General features: G+C 41.1%; 1 pseudogene across 1 annotated transcript; it reads right to left on the bottom strand.

The window, feature by feature from the left end:
* Positions 1-245: 245 nt before the first annotated feature.
* LOC308415225 (steroid hormone receptor ERR2-like) lies at positions 246-11,268 on the bottom strand (annotated as a pseudogene). Its single transcript has 3 exons — positions 11,223-11,268; positions 1,017-1,926; positions 246-648 (listed from the first exon to the last, which is right to left on the bottom strand). The product of its transcript is annotated as a steroid hormone receptor ERR2-like (transcript).
* Between the last annotated feature and the right edge of the window lie 4,476 nt (positions 11,269-15,744).

Raw genomic sequence — 15,744 nt, 5'->3', positions numbered from 1 at the left:
TGAAAAAAAAAATAGAAAGAATAAAAAACTACCAAAGAATATGTCGGTGACAGATGAGACCTATTGCTCTCACCCACACATCCTTGTCTTGTCATTTCTTGTCCCTCAGAGTCTGCACATGGCCAGAAAGCAAGAAACCTCTTCTTCTGGGACAGCTCAGATCCCCAATGCAGATGTGAAAAAGTCTAGGCTGGTGGCTGTGGACATCTCCATGGATCGTGTCCATCTGTGTATGTGCTGGGCCATCACACCTTGGCCTCCCGCATCTCCAGGAAAAGTTTGTACATGGGCACTCTGCCCTTCAGTTTTACACTGTAGATGTGCTGTCTGGCTTTGGCTGCTGTGTGCCTCAGCAAGGGCAGTGTCAACAGCAGCTTGCTCGTCCTCTATGTCCCCTCATGGCACTGGCTCAGCTCACAGTCCTGAAGCTTCTGCATAGACTCCAGGTCTTCGATGTGCAATGAATCTGAGTTGGCAAGGGTCAGGGCCTTGAGCATCACAAACTCTTCTTCTCTACCTTGAGTTTCTTGTGCCAGCTGCAGGGTGACTCAGTAAAGCTCCAGCAGCCCCACCAGTCAAGAGTGCTCCTTATCCATAATAAAGTCCTCTGTGTATGCCAGCTTGTCATCATAGGGCAGTGAGTTGTCGCTACCCCCTCCGACCAGCAGAAAAGGAGCGACAACACAGTGTTCTTCTCAAAGCGGTTTATTCAGGAACCCTACAGCATGCAAGTGAAAATCTTTCTGACTCCTTTCTGTCTCTCTTTCTGTTTCTCTTTCTCTCCTCTCCCCGCCCGCAAGCGCAGTCCCTTTTATCCCCTCTCAACTCCACCTCCTCAGTCCATGTTGCGTGGCTGTAGTTTATAGGTCCGCGTCATCTGGCCTGATCTCGAGTCATGGGTGCGCCTGTGCAGCTTACACGGTGGGAGTGGCTAATCTCAGGGGCAGGAGGAAGTCAGGTGCTGGTCACAAGACTAGGCCAGAGTCCCAAGCATCATCTTCGGACTGCCACCACACCCGCTCTCCACAGTGAGTGGTACAATGCCCAGAATGAGACTCTCCATCCAGGCACTCTGCAGCAGGCTCATCTGGTCCCCAAGTGACAGACTGAAGAAGCCTGGGATGTGCTTGGCCCAGCTAATGAGGACCAAAAGCTCCCGAGCTGCCAAGTCACAAAGTGGTCAGGGTCTTGATATCTCAGTCAGGTATGTCACCAAGAGGCATAGCATGCAGCTTGTCGGGCTCAGTCACCAGTAGATATGAGACAACCTTAGTCAATGGCTTTTTAGCAGGTAGGGAAATCTGTACTCTCAGGGACAAGCTGTTCTCCAAATTCAGCTGTCCCTGTATTTCTGGCGGCCTCCACACACTTGGTCAAGGTGTACACCATCCTAGAGCATTCCACGTTGAGGCATTTCATGAATCATCAGACCTGACAGGACTTGCACCACCTCCGTTTGGTGATCTCACACTTGTTGGTGGCTAGGCAGATGTATTCGATGTTTCCTTGAATGGTTCTCTTGAAGAACTCCTTGCAAGCCTTGCAGGAGGCCATTCCATAGTGGTAACTGGAGGCAATGTCCCTACACAGGGGCACAGGGGCTTGGGGATGGCATTAAGCTTGTACTCACACTTGATGGCTGAGTTCTCCATGGTACAACTACCACAGTCCTCATAACTCTTGCAGCATGGGTTGCTTCACACCCTGCACCTGCGAACATTGGCAGCAAGAACAGACCATTGGCGTGAGTGCCCAGGGACATCCCAAAGCCACTGCTGGTGTATGATAAGCCTCTGGGGCTGTGGTGGCTGTGGGCATTAATGCCTGAGGATGGGTTAGATGGCTCTGTCTACATGGAGCCACAGCTAGAGGCCAAGTGCCTGTCTGGAGGACCTGGCAGGAAATTGCTTTTAAGATGTCTAAAAGCTAAAAGAACCAAAAAAAGGTATCTTTTTAGGCATCCCCAACCATTCAGAGGCCAAACTCTTTTATAAGAGGTATCGATAACTGTCATTGTGGCTTATTGTTTGGCAGAAGAACACTGGGCTCTACCAGAGTCTTGTTCCAATGACAGTCTGGATAGTTAGAGCACAGCCCTTCCAGTGTTTAGCAACCTCAGCAATTGCTATGGCCAGAAGCCTGAGACCTGCCCTGTCTTGCCTGGGAAATGGGGAGAAGGAGCCTTAAATATTATTCCCTAACCCTCCATTTCAGAACCAGAGCTAACACTGTAAAATCCAAATCCATTCTGTGTACCAAGAGATGAGAAAAACCCTTATCTCTATTATACTCTAGGGGAGGTCTTTTCCCCAACTCCTCAGGAGGAGATACATATGTCAGTATCCCATTTTCACCTGAGTCATTGTATCAGGAGCTGGAAGAATGGATATTGCAGCCTCGATATTCCAGGACTAGGGCTGAGTTCCACAGTTCCAGAATGCAGCTGCAGACCCTGTTGATACCCACAATCTCTTAGCCTGATTGAAGGGCGGTTCTCTCCTGACTCTGAAGCAACCAAAGGTGAAACAGAGCCTAAAGTTCCTCAGTTTCAACAATGAATGTGAATGGGCATCTGGAAAGGTTGCTACTGAAGCCATGAAATGCTATAGATATAAGAACTGATCCACCAGATACCTCCCTATCTACCCAACTTCATGTTCTCCCCCATCTGTTCCCACTCCCATCTCTGTTTTTCCCTGTCTCTTTCCTGAATCTCTCCCACAAATTCCAGTTTGTATATCCCAACTCCTCTTGTCCTGCCCTGGAACATGGTCAACCTACCTGGGAACACACTTTAAAAGGGTCAACAGCCCCTCCTCACTCTTGCACTGGCTGGAAAACTGTAGGATAAGATCTAGAAACTGTAGATGCTGGTGCAAAATGTCTCAGCGTCACTCAAGTTTGTCCTTGGGGATGGGCAAAGGGCTCATTTATTCTTTAGTTTCAAAACTCTACTTCTTCAAACTAGAAAAACAGTCACAACAAAAGCACAGGCATCACGGCAGGCACACAAGAAAGAGAATACCTACAAAAAACAGTAATTCTTCCCCAAGAGGTAAGAGTTTGAAGGAAATCTAAAAATGCTCAGAACAGATTTTAAAATGGTGTTTCCAAGGAAACTTGGTGAGATACAATGCAGATAAAGAACACAAAGGTGAGGAAAACAACTCGGCAGGAGAATGAGTAATTTTCCCAAAAGATGAAAATTCATTGAAAAGAACTAATCAAGCATCTTCGAACCTTGAATACATGAAATAAAAAAGACAATAGCTTCCTCAACTAAACTTGGGCACCAACAGGAAAGAAATTCAGAACCTGAGGATGATCTCAAATTAAGCAACTTACAAAATGATGATGGAGAAGGATAAGAAAAAGAAAACTTAAGAATAAAGAAACTCTTTTTACTTATGAGAGAACTTCAAAAGGTAAGGAAAGGAGGAAGATATTAAAAACCCATTTTTTTGTGGCTTCTCAAATATTCAAAGAGATACTGGCATGCAGTTCCAAGAAGCCCTAAGGATCTTTAAAAATTCAATTTAAAATTTTCAAGGCAGGTTGTGGTCAAAATCTTATAAGGACTGGCAAGAGTGGGCATGTAGTAGCTCAAATGGTGGAATATTGGACTACCATTAACGTCTAGAACCACATCTAGTGTGGTGACATTTCCCTGTTGTCCCAGCACTTAAGAGATGGAAGCAAGGCCAGATGGATGGCTAGACAGGTCAAGACAAGTAAGTAACCAGAGTTCAGTCCCAAGAACCCACATGGTAGAAAGAGAGCCAACTTTTACAAGCTGCCCCTTGTCGTCCATATGCAGACTGCCCATACATGTGTAACACACAATAATGAAGTGTAAAGAAAGTTCAAGGTTATGCTTAGCTAGAGAAAAGCATTAAGTCGCACATAAGGAAACTTTCAGCAGAAAACTCACAGACCAAAAGACAGTAGAGAGATTATTCAAATTACTGAAAGAAAATATTTCCAAACAGGAATTTAACATCCAGGATAAGTATCTTTCAAAAATAATAGAGAGGGTGCCTGTCAAGATGGTTCATTGGTTAAAAGCACTTAACACCATGCCTGATAACCTGAGTTCAATTCTCAGGACTCATATAGTAGAATCAAGTCCCTCCCACAAGCTGTTCCTTGTTCCCCATATAAATGTGTGAGAAGTGCGCACATGAACATATGCACTTATTTGTATGCAATAAAGGAATGAATAAATAAATAAATAAATAAATAAATAAATAAATAAATAAATAAATGGAATGAAAAAAACTCAAATAAATTGGAGAACTAAAGTCCTTTCCAAAGAAGCAGAAAAAATAAGAGAACTCATCATGACCAAACTACCCTGACTAGAAGTACTTAAGGGGCACTACCACCAAAACGGGGAATAATTACTACTACTCTTCATTATTGGTAGTACCCGCCTGGCTATTTCTGTGCCTTTTTTAAAGCTTAATCTAAAAAATTCTGCCCTCTTCTGCCCCCTGCAGATACTGCACATATGTAACCAGACACTTGTACAGGCAAATACTCATATTTATTTTAAAATGCAAAAAAAAGAAAAGAAATGTGCAAGTTTCTAAACAATAATTTTTTAAATGTTGATCTATCATCAGAAAAGAGATGTAATTAGTAATTTTAAACTCCACAAAAAGGAAAGTTCAGGGCACTATTTCAGAGGTTAGGCATGGCCCCGGTTGAGGGGTAGGGTCACCCACCCATCTCAAAAATCTTAACCCAGAATTACTCCTTTCTAAAGAAAATACAGGGCAAAGAGTGGAGCAGGTATTGAAGAAAAGCCCATCCAGAGACTACCCCACCTGGGGTTCTATCCCACATGCAGCCACCAAACTGTGACACTATTGCAGATGCCAAGAAGTGCTTGTTGACAAAAACCTGATATGGATGTCTCTTGAGAGGCTCTGGCAAAGCCATACAGATACAGATGAGAATGCTTGCAGCTAACCATCAGACTGAGCATGGAAACCAACATGAAGGAGCTAGAGAAAGTACTGAAGGAGCTGAAAGGGTCTGCAACCTCATGGGAAAAACAACAATATCAAACAACCAAATGCCTCCAGAGCTCCCAGGGCATGGAGGGTCCCATGGCTCCAGCCACATATGTAGCAGAGGATTGCCTTGTCTGGAATCAATGGGAGGAGAAGCCCTTGGACCTCTGAAGGCTCATTTTCCCAGTGGAGGGGGATGCCAGGGCAGTGAGGCAGAAGTTGGTAGATGAGAAGGGGAGCACCCTCATAGAAACAGGGGCAGGAGGGATAGGAGAGGGGCTTTGTGGAGGGGAAACTAGGAAGGCAATAACATTTGCAATGTGAATAAATAAAATAACCAATAAAAATTTTAAATTAAATAAATAGAAGCTCAGGACCAGATTAGTTTGAAACATTTTTAGAATTAAAGTTCTGCAGAAACTCTTCCAAAAATAGATAAAATACATTCTAATACCCTGATACACTCTATGAGACAAGTCTCACTCTGACATCAAAGACAAAACCATTTTGGAATAATATAGATCAACATGATGCAAAAGTCCTCTGTCAAACACTCTCAAACAGAAGGCGCAGCATTTAACAAGACCATATACTACAACCATCAGAGTTTGTTCCAAAAATGTAAGTGCATCCTATGTGAAAAAAAAAATCACTCACTGTACTAAGACTCTATATTAGCTCTATAAAGAAATATTGCCACAATCATAGTAGAGACAAGAAAATCTTGAAAACTCTAATATGTTTTCATTATTATAAAAAATCACTCATGATATAAACATGTATATAAATTCAAGACATAAAAGTTTAAAACTACAAAGCAATAATACTGAGACAAATGATATATTTAAGCCAGTGTTCTATGTCCATATGCTGTAGAAATTATCCTCAGACTGACTGATTAATATAATTCTAAATTTTCAGCAGGTTTATATTTTTCTGGCAGAATTTGGTAAGCTGACTCTAAAATTTAGGTAAAAATTTAGCAGATACACAAAATAATCTTGAAAAAGAACAGCCAACTTGGAAAACATGCTTATAAAAATGTAGTGCAGAGGTACACTGAGCAAGTAGAAAACATAACCTGCACAGTTGATAAGTTAGACATTGTCAATGACCAGAACTGTCAAAAGGGATTCATAACTAGAAAGCTCAAATTAACAAAGACAGCAGCTGCCAATGAGTCCTGCAGCATGAATTCATACGGACCAATGTCACAAACCTTTTCTTCTACAGTGTCCTTTTATTTGGCCTGCTTTCAGAGATTCTGGCCACATTAAGATGGGTCTCCCTTAATATATTATGACAATAAATACACACACAGTCATACACAGAGATATACCACAGCCCAATGGGACGTATTGAACCACTCACTGAGGCTCCCAGATGATTCTAGGTTATATCAAGTTGACAGATACAGCACGACCCTGATATATGATCTTGTACCCCCCACTTTAGTGTATACTGAACTCCCCTGTCCCATTGTAACTGTACTGAACTGAAGATGTACAGTAATCCTTGACTAAGAAGGAGTGCACTTTACATGATCACAAAGCACTGTGAAGGAGATAAAGTGAACTTTGACTGGACAGTGGGGATCTGAGAGGAAAAAATATGAGGACTTGTGGTTCCAGGACCAACTCATAAGTGCACATATCCACATACACAATAAATGCATGAACTTAAAGGGTAAACTATGCCTGTCAGGTTTTCATCTGCAGAGTAAAAGTGACCAGTGAGTTCAACTTATTTTTTTGTAAGTCTCTCACTACATTGAGTCACACTTCCAATGACTGGGACACACATACTAAGGCACATCAGTTCATACACAGCTTAGATTTTCTTAGACTACTAAGAAACGTCTGCAAAAGGCTTCAACAATATCCAAAGTCCTGGATATTCAGTGAATGGCATTCACTGAAGCAGAACGCCCAAATATAACTGGTCTCAGAAATTGGTCAACATTAGGAACACCCAGAAAACAGCCAGCAGGTACTTCCCTCCAATCCTCAAACACTACTAGTCTTACTCACAAACATACAGTGATTTAAATGCCTTAGAAATTACCTAAAATTATGTGTGGATGACTCTCTAAAATTTAAAATTATACAAAATTTCTCTTAGTTTTCCTAAGAATTCCAAAATTATAGAAACGCCCCCCTAGACACAACCAAAAGAATTGATCAGAAATAAAGAGATCCCAGCTGGGTTGCTAAGCATCTGTGTGCACTTTGCCAGGGCCCATTTTCCGTCTGGGTCTCACTTTCATCATATGTAAAACTAGGCGGCTGCATTGGCCTTTTGTTGTTGTTTCGTTTTGTTTTTCTTTCTTTTTTTCTTTCTTTTTTATGTGATATTCTCTGTACTGACATTTCAGATGTTATCCCCTTCCCCCCAATCCCATCCCCCCTCCCATTGCCTCCATGAAGGTGCTCCCTCTCCCAACCACCTTCTCCCCCTTCAGAGGCAGCTACATTGTTACCCATAAACATAACAATTAGAATCCCTGCACAATTCCTAAACTTTCTAGTCTGATAGAATTATATTGCACATTCCCCAGAATGACCACAAGATGGCAGAAAATGTTCATCTAACTCGTAGTTCTCAATTGTTAAATTCTATTTTGTACTAGACTAAAAGACTCATTTTCATATATCACATATTTCAAGAACCGGCATAATAGCCCTATCAAAACAGTAAGGCTTGTGCTATCAGAAAAAAATGATCAGAGATACATATGTAACTTCTCTGCCCATGATTAACCCTTACATTCCCCTCAGTACTACATTTTGATTTTCTTCTATAAGTCTTCACTTATGTCATATTTGTTCCTTAAATCCAAATTTCACCCATCACTCAAGAGCCAGTTAAACTCTTTCACAATACCAATAACAATGACAGAGCTATCACATGGTACCCCATTGTGTTAATCGGCCTTCCCTCACTATATACATGCCAGAGACAGTGAATGTGCACTGTTTGAAGGTTTCAGTCAATGGTCAATTGGCCTTGAAGTTTTTTGCAACTGTGATGGAGCAGGACATCTTGGAGCAGCATGTGGTGGAGCAGGCCCTTACTTTGTGGCCAGGATCTAAAAGCAGGGAGAGTTCAAGGGCCAGGTCCCACTCCCTCCTTCAAAGGCATTCCTCCAGTAACCAAAAGACCTCCTACCAGGATGAAGCTTTTATAGATTCCATGCCCTCCAAAGAGCTCAAAGCTGTGCACGAAGCTTTTAACACATGGGCCTTTGGGGATTACTCCAAACCCAAGCATACACAATTAACATGTTCATAAAACAAAGTTTTCAAAATAATAATCTCTAGAGAGAAACCCAAAAGGAAGTACGTAAGACTCACGTGACTGTAACTGATTTACCATAGGAAAGATACAAATGGTGGTAAGGATAAATGAGAGGCTAGACCATGCTTTGGAAAAACTACTTTGCTATAACTTCATCTTAATCTAATATGATTTTCTTCCTAAAACTAGAAAATACCAATCTAATCAGTCACTGGTGCAAGTAGATTAGTCTTTAGAATAGTATTAAGAAAAGGTAGCAACACAATGCTCTATAAAAGTACCAAAACCTTTTTAATTGCAGTCACTGGAACAGGGAAGACCCAGTGTGAAACAGCGGCGAACCAGCCACCAAGACTGGCTTTTACTGTGTATGTGTGTCCTAGGGAGCCAAACTCAAGATGCTCATGCAAGCACTTCAATGGCTGAATCATATTCCCAGATCTTGAATGGTATTTTTAAATATAAAAGTTCTATGATAATTATGAAAACGTACTTTTCTTCTATGTGCCCTCTATATACTTTGGATTCCTTTTTCTAAAGAGGAAATAATAATACCTTTATTACTGGCCTCTACAAAGGTTTGATGATGATTAACTTAACTTTGAAATAAGTTTAGCTATATTTGAGGATCATGTGGTGTCAGTGTTGGCTTGTGTTGTCCGGAGGCCAGGTTGATGTGTGTGTGTGCTTTGTGCTGGCCGGAGAAGGTTATTGATAGTGTCTGAGACCTATGCTATAGCAGAGGGCTGTGCTGATGTCCGTGGTCTGTACTGCCACCAGAAAACATGCTGAGGTCCATGGTATGTACTGACAAAAAGGCCTTGTGAAAGTCCATGGTCCATGCTCCCACTGACTGACTGGAAAGGGCAAGGAAGCTACTTTTGCAGAGCTTTCTATGACTGCAGACTCATAGTGGAGAAAGAGAGACACAGAAGGCTTCTGTGACAACCTCTCCCCAACACCCAACCCCACCCCCAAAATTAAATAGCCTTGTCAGGAAGTCATTGAAATGAACTCTTAAAAATTGTGATAAGGATGCTGAAGTGTAACTCTCCACAATATATGGCTTCTGGTGGGGTTGGAGGTGGGGAAGGATTCTGTTTTCTTAAAGGCCACTGGAAGTTTGACCATGTTCCAGTGATAAATGAGCAATACAAACTGGACTTGGCATGATTTCTCTATCTCATTTTTGGCAGGGAGGTCATAAGGGTGGGGGGAGAGTGGGCCTAAGAGGACTAAGAAGTGAGTGTGATCAGGGTGCATTATGTGAAATACCCAAGTAATCAATAAAAATATTATGTTGAAAGAATAGTCTAATTGAATATCAATAACTGTTTAGAAAAAAAACTTATGAGACTTAGAAAACATAAAACTGGATAACAGTTTACTTTTTTTCCAAATCATGCAGTATATACTGGACCCACATTTTCACTGAGTCATTGTTAGAGGCTGAGGCATCTGAGACTCTGTCTACACTGTCTCGGCAGAGGTAAATGCATGGTCACAGGAAAAGGAAAGAAGAAACAAACACAAAATAGACATCATCTGGAGGTTTCCAGAGCAGAGGTTGGAAGGTGGGTAGGGAAGGTCAGAGGTTGCTGGTACATGTGTTTGTCACCTTGGAACCTCTGACCTTAGACTCATTAAAGGACTAAATGGTTTCTTGGAACCTTTTAATCTGCAGTTCTGGATATATTGACTCCTGTCATATAGCCAATGGCTTTGGTGGAATCATTGTAACATACCCATGAATAACTGCTGTATCCACCTTACACAGGCAAAAAGCAAGGTATCTGTCCAGGCTGGGTTAAACAGAAAGTAAGAAAATGGGCTCTATCTGTCCTTAGTTGGTGATAAGACTGTGTTCAAGTAATTAAGAAAAAAGATCAAAATTTCTTTTCTTCCTTTTTTTTTTTTTATTTTCTGAGACAGGTTTTCTCTGTGTAGTCCTGGGTGTCCTGAAATGCACTCTGTAGATGTGGCTGGCCTTGAACTCAGGGATCCACCAATCTCTGCCTCCTGAACACTGGGATTAAAGGTATGTGCACCACTCCATCCACCAGGATCAAAGTTTCTCAGCCTAATGCTTTGGGAAGTAAAACTGCAGAGATGTCAAGATGAGAGAATTTACCCAAGACTGGTCCTGACTTTTGGTTGTCTCCACTTACAGTTGCTTCTGGGGTTCAAAGACAGATAAAGGGATTCTGTGGTCCCCCATCTCTCCAGTTAGTTTCCCCATCACCCACCTGCTCTGTCCCTGGTACTGCTCATACAATTGAAAATTCCATGTCTACCCATATCCTTCCACCTCCCTTTATCCAATGTCTTTCTCAGCATAAAATGATCCCAACACAAACATTAATATAAATTTCTAGGATCTTTAAAATTTTGTAACGAAAGTTTTCTTTTTCTCTTGTTACAACAACAAAACAATAGTGTGAAAATTCCTGTCACTGGTTGGGAATTTTACCTGTGAAAGATTAGGCTCTTGAGATCTTGGATGAGACAGGCACAGAACATATTCTCTTGTTACTGCCTATGTAAACTTGTTATCCTAATTGGCATGCCATGATGGGTAAAGGCTGTGGACACCACTCAGATGATAGAATGCTTGCCTAGAAAGCATGAGGCTCTGTGTTCTATCCCCATAGTAGGATGTTGTACTCCCAAAGGTAAGCCTAGCAATTGGGAAACAGAGGCAGTATCAGAAGCTCAAAGTCATCCTCACCTCTGAGTTCCATCTACTCTGAGCTACATGTGACCCTGCCTGAAAAAAAAAATATCTTCGACAGATTATGGCAGATTTTTCTAAACAACTGTGCCTCCAGTAAAACTACTATTTCCTTTTAAAGCAGACAGCAGAGGTCAGCAAAGCCCGTTTCACTTTTTCTCCCCCAGAGGACTCACAGGCTTTGACTTTCATGTCGCCAATTTCAGGCCCTTTGCAGCCCATCCTTCCTCTCAAGGCTCTACATAATAATTGAAAGATGGCCTCTCCTGGATATAGAGAATGAACCCTAATCAGCCGGTATTACTAAATGAGCAGAAACAAAGCCATGGCTTCAGGGATGGTGCGTAAACACAAACACCACACCAGGCTTCCAGAGACATTATTTTGAAATGAATGCATACTCCACTCAGAGTTGATCTGAAACAGGTGATATAATACACAAATAAACACAATGCACATATACGATACGTATCACACTCGACTAAGAAGACTGCAATTAAGGGTAGCTATTTAAAACTATAATTGATCATTTTTACGTAAATATACCCTTGAAACCAAATGCAGATGGCAAACTCACTATACAGCTGACCCCTGGGCATGAAGAAGAAATAAACAGGAGGTACATTCCATGCTGTTAATTATTTTCACTGCTACAGTTGTTTGTTATATAATACAGGTCGAGGGGTTAGCCTGAAGCTTCTCCTAATATATTAGTAAATAAATTTGAACAGATTTTAATTTGCTAATGGAAAGGTCTGGGCCAGTTGCAAATAAGAGGCTACTTTGTCTCCCTCATTAGCATGCAACCAGGCCTACCCTTCCCATTCATACAAAATGTTACATTTCCATAAAGTGTAGTATAATTTGTCAGAAAAAAAATCTGGGAACTATATTAGAATAAAGATAAATTTGTATCATGTGGTCATCCTCCACATAGAGTCTTTATGATAATTGCATGTCTAACACCTGCCTCTAAATAATACTGCCCGTCAAATAATGCCACTCAGAATCTTCATAGTATGTAAAATGACAAAGAATAAAGCAGCTATTCCTCTGGATGTGTTTCTGTGTGTTTATACTTAAGAGCCATAGCCTTTATTGCTATTCAGTAGCATGGCCCAGGTTTTGTTTAGACTGTGACTCGCTTTCCTTGAGGATTTAGGATCCTTCTGAAAGCTGGTATTCAAATAACAGAACAAATCACTGCTTGCTATATAACAAAAGCCCCAGAGCTTGAGCACATTGTCCATCATTTATTCAATTTGTATTTGGGCATCCCTCCCTCCACCCTAACCCTATTCCCTGCAGCCATTTACTTGATACACTAAAAAAAAAAAATTAAATATGGTAAAGAGCCCACATTCAAAACTTTGGAATCAATTTATTGTTTCTTTCTTTTTGTCTTTTTTTTTTTTTTTTTTTTTTTTAGAGACAATGTGTTCCATAGCACAGGCTGGCCTTGAACTCACAGGGAAGAGTGGCCCTAAACTTGTGATCCTCTTGCCTTCACCTCCCAGTGCTGAAATGACAGGTCTGTACTACCACACTTAGATTATGGGCTTCTGTGGTTCTGGGACTGGTTGTGAGGTATGAAGACTAAAGCCAGGGGTTCTTGCATCTAAGGCAACCTGAGATCATCCACAGCATTGGAATAAATCTTAAAATCTCCCTTCTCATCATTCTTTCTCAACAAGTCACTCACCAAGCAGATACCTGGGGGCAGGGAGCTGAACCCTTGCTTCCCCATCAACCCCAAAGCATCCCTTGGGTGCAGACTAAACTGACAGGTTTCTCAGATGACCTTTGGGGTTCAGAGAGAGATATCATGTATAGGAACGTAACAGAGAGTCAGGGAAGAGCAACAGAGGTCTCTTTAAAAGAAACTGAAGCTGAGAGAGCATCTCAACCTCCAGGATGATGACACAGAAAAGCAGCGACAGGAAAAATCTAGTGTAGTAAGAAAGCCAGTCATGTAGGGGCTGACAGAAGCCCCTGAACTTCTCTTTCTTGGGTTTTCATTCTTTCATTTGGTTGGTAAGGTAAAATCTCCATTTCCTGACCTGACCTTTCAAACACATACATCATGCTAGCCTAATGCTCTGGAGTTTCGGGAAGCCCTCTGCATGCTCTTGCTGGATTATATCTTCATTGCACTCTCCACTGTCCTATTATGTCTGTCTTCAAAATGAAGTATCAGGGAGTCCCTCCATATTCCTGGGGTGCAGGTTGACACTTAGAAACCACTCATGTTTCTCCACAATGTCCTCAGCCTCAGCTATGTCACCAAATAATTTTGCCCCCCCAACCCTTTTCTCTCAGCAAGTAGCAAGCCTCTTATGCAGAGATGGGAAGTGGGCTTTTTAGCTCTTCTGTTGATTAGCTGTGGGTGAAAGGGAGCTTTAACTCCCCCCCCCCCATTTCTCAAAGATCTGACCCACTCAAGGCAGAACCTAGTAATCTCTGGAATGACTAGCTATAGTACTGAAGTGGATTCACCTAAATCCCCAGTGTGCATGGTGTGGCAGAACTCATAGTTCCCTACTATTTGACCAAAGAGCAACGCAACATCACCCCACCCCCATTCAAAGAGAAAAGGGGGAAAAAAGAAATCACAGGGAAAATGCCTGTCTAGATTCTCCTAAAGGGGTCAAGGAATCTTGCCCCCATCACTCAGTAGTTTTGGTGTCCTACTAAAAGACCAACTCAGAAGAGACCAAATTTTAAAAGACAAGCAAAAGAATAAGACGATGATTTTAATACTTAATATCTGTAACAGAGACAGAATAATTAGGGAGGTCCAGGTAACAAAACGCTATTCTACTTAACACACGGGGCCCATTCATCACTGAGTACTCAGCCATCCACCTGTTATTCTATGCAAAAATACAGGACCTTTTTTTTAATACTCTCAATCAATACATTTCTAGAGTGCTGTCATCTTCACATTGAAGAAGTGCAGTCTTTTTTCAAAAGAAATAATTGCAGTCCACAATAGCAGAAGATACCTGTTTGGAGTACTGGAATCTTTTTAGCAGTCGCCCCCTCAGACAATCTCTCAATAAAATGCCACAGGAAACCGACTGCTGGGCTAATGTGCACCTAGAGCTGTCCTTCAAAACCTGCTGCTGATCTATTACATAGCTAGCCGTTACCTGTCATATAGAATTAGCACTACATTAACTTTAGCATTTGTTTTTCTGTGGCAATCCCTTCTTGTAGCATTCACTGCACAGCATAGGCAACCAGGCATAAGAAATGGACAGGAAGGAATACATTTGTTAATCCTTATGAATTTCCAAAACTTTAAACCCTCCTGAGAAATTGGAAGAATGGAGCAGCATCCAAGGGCAGGCAGCTCAAGGATTAGATGAATATATGCCAACGTCAGTTATTTTTAATTCAAAATATCTTCCCTCCTGTTAAAGTAGGGAATAGATGCCCAAGACTCCAACAGAAATTCCAGCAACTTCAATCCTTCAGCTTCAGCTTCCTAAGTGCTTCTCTCTTTTTTTTTCCTATTGTCTATTTCTTGTGTATATGCTAAGATATTCTTCATCCATGTTGCTGAAAGGTCATGAAAGCACAATTTTACCTAAGAATGTAACCAGTTAATATGAACATCAATGGTATTTTTTACATAGGCAAACAATCAAAAGAAAGCTAGGGGCAATACTGAATTTATAGAGCATAGATGATTATTTCACTTTCTCACTCTAAATTATGAATTTGCCCTTCAACAAGAAAATCTTGGAAAACTGACTTGCAAAGAAAGAAGCAGACAAGCCTGTAAACTTATTAATTGATGTACATCATAGGACATGTCCCCTCTCTTACAATTACTTTGACTCTCCACTTATATACAATGATAAGAGCTGAGTGAACATTTTAAATGCAAACACTATTAGTGTTCTAAGTCTCCACACTATGTTTACCTTTATAAAACATTCATCAGCCCAACATGGTGGCACATATGGTTAATCCCAGCACTCAAGAGGCAGATGCAGGTAGATCTCTGTGAATTTTAGGCTAACCTGGTTGAGATAAAAACTTCCAGGTTAGCCAAAGCTATATGGTAAGACACTGTTTCAAAAAAAAAAACATTTTAATTGGATGTTGGATGTGATGGTGGGCACACACCTATAATTCCAGGACTGGACAGGCACAAGAAGAATGATTGACACAAGTCTGAGATCAGTCTGGCCTGAATAGTAAGTTCCAAGCCCTCTCAGGGTTACCTAGTAAGAATGCCCCCTCTCACTCTCTCTCTCTCTCTCTCTCTCTCTCTCTCTCTCTCTCTCTCTCTCTCTCTCTCTCTCTCTCACTCTCTCTCTCTCATGTCTGTATGTATATGTGTATGTGTGTATACATATATCTCAGCATATATATCTATAAATATCAAAATATATACATATTATTCATTTGTACTCTTACATACATTTAATTTTCTCCCTTACAAGAGCTATTTAGAAAAAAAGAAGGTTGCAAATCCAAGCAAACTTGTAGGCCGGCAAGAAAATAAAAACCCAGAATACCAATATGATTAATGGACTTCTTAGCTGGAAATTCTGTTTATTCAAAGCCTGAAAGATTTTCAAATCCCATAAGATTAAACACAGTTAAAACTTCTTAGAATTTTGCCAGTATATTTGGCTGAACAGGTACAAAAATGGGTTAAAATGAAATCATACAAAGCCACAC

Source organism: Micromys minutus, assembly GCF_963924665.1.
Source record: "Micromys minutus genome assembly, chromosome: X".
Taxonomy (NCBI): domain Eukaryota; kingdom Metazoa; phylum Chordata; class Mammalia; order Rodentia; family Muridae; genus Micromys; species Micromys minutus.
Note: the sequence above shows the minus strand (reverse complement) of the source record. Positions and strands in the feature narration are given on the sequence as shown.